Source organism: Trypanosoma cruzi (assembly GCF_000209065.1).
Source record: "Trypanosoma cruzi strain CL Brener chromosome Unknown tcruzi_1047053464543, whole genome shotgun sequence".
NCBI lineage: Eukaryota > Euglenozoa > Kinetoplastea > Trypanosomatida > Trypanosomatidae > Trypanosoma > Trypanosoma cruzi.
In genome coordinates this window covers 1-990 of record NW_906491.1, presented here as the reverse complement: position 1 = coordinate 990, position 990 = coordinate 1, and the positions used below count along the sequence as shown (strand labels likewise).

General features: G+C 60.4%; 7 non-coding genes across 7 annotated transcripts; all 7 read right to left on the bottom strand.

Moving 5' to 3' along the window:
* Positions 1-56: 56 nt before the first annotated feature.
* Positions 57-128, bottom strand: Tc00.1047053464543.70. Its single transcript, XR_008254714.1, has one exon. It is a non-coding gene; the product is annotated as an H/ACA snoRNA, TC10C3H1 (small nucleolar RNA).
* A 132-nt stretch (positions 129-260) lies between these two features.
* Tc00.1047053464543.60 lies at positions 261-326 on the bottom strand. The gene has a single exon (XR_008254713.1). It is a non-coding gene; the product is annotated as an H/ACA snoRNA, TC10C3H2 (small nucleolar RNA).
* A 63-nt stretch (positions 327-389) lies between these two features.
* On the bottom strand, positions 390-469 carry Tc00.1047053464543.50. Its single transcript, XR_008254712.1, has one exon. It is a non-coding gene; the product is annotated as a C/D small nucleolar RNA (snoRNA), TB10C3C5 (small nucleolar RNA).
* Positions 470-533: 64 nt separating this feature from the next.
* Tc00.1047053464543.40 lies at positions 534-608 on the bottom strand. The gene has a single exon (XR_008254711.1). It is a non-coding gene; the product is annotated as a C/D small nucleolar RNA (snoRNA), TB10C3C4 (small nucleolar RNA).
* A 49-nt stretch (positions 609-657) lies between these two features.
* Positions 658-756, bottom strand: Tc00.1047053464543.30. Its single transcript, XR_008254710.1, has one exon. It is a non-coding gene; the product is annotated as a C/D small nucleolar RNA (snoRNA), TB10C3C3 (small nucleolar RNA).
* Positions 757-839: 83 nt separating this feature from the next.
* Tc00.1047053464543.20 lies at positions 840-918 on the bottom strand. Its single transcript, XR_008254709.1, has one exon. It is a non-coding gene; the product is annotated as a C/D small nucleolar RNA (snoRNA), TB10C3C2 (small nucleolar RNA).
* Positions 919-943: 25 nt separating this feature from the next.
* Tc00.1047053464543.10 lies at positions 944-988 on the bottom strand. Its single transcript, XR_008254708.1, has one exon. It is a non-coding gene; the product is annotated as an H/ACA snoRNA, TC10C3H1 (small nucleolar RNA).
* Positions 989-990: the final 2 nt, after the last annotated feature.

Sequence of the window (990 nt, the reverse complement as noted above, 5' to 3'; positions counted from 1 at the left end):
TCGGAGTGAGTATTGAATTGGATGCATCATGCGGCGGGCACACAACCAGCAAACGGGGCTCTCGCGCGTGCTTCGTACCGTCGCACCGCACTGTCTGCGGGGACGCATAGCGACACCGCTGCCTCGGCCACGGGGGAAGGGCGTGCTCCGTCCGTGACTGTCCACCCGCTAAGCACAGCAGTTGGACGGGGAGCGCACGGCCTGGCGGCTACGCGGGCTGCTCACGACAGTCTCTGCACCGCATCACGCAGCACCCGTCCACGTCTCGCCGCACCGATTGGACTCCACGCCACCAAACCGGCGTCGTCCTGCCCGGAGTGGCTGCATACACACACACACGTATGACTGCGGGCGGCGGCTGGCTGCCTCGCGGGACTCATCCACATTCGTTGGTGTAGTATAAATATGTAAGACGTGCATCGGGTCATAATCATCAGCCTCGTTAGGTGGAAGACGCATCGCTAATCACAGTCACACACTCCGTCGAACCAAGTCGCCGCGCCGCAAGGGTGGGAGGAGGGTGCGGTCAAGCATCAGCTGGTGTTCTTAGATTCCTGTGGGTCACTCACGCGGGGTCGGCAAATGTGCAAACAGCTTGTGATCATCACTGTCACGGCGGGACGACGGGGGAGGTGGGTTAGGGGTGGGCACGCCGCTTCAGTGGTACGAGTAACAGTTGAGGTGGTATGCACACGGCATCTTGTCGTCAACCTGCGCCAGGCGCCTTCCGATGGTAATTCCATTTTCACACATCATTTGCGACACAGTGTCCCACGGCGCTGCAGCAGCCGCAGCACAAGAGAGAAGGAGAGAGAGGGAGAGAGCCAGTCACAGGTGCCATCAGCTGGTAGTGCATGTTATCGATTATCTCCAGTCACGTACCACGCTCGGAGTGAGTATTGAATTGGATGCATCATGCGGCGGGCACACAACCAGCAAACGGGGCTCTCGCGCGTGCTTCGTACCGTCGCACCGCACTGTCTGCGGGAC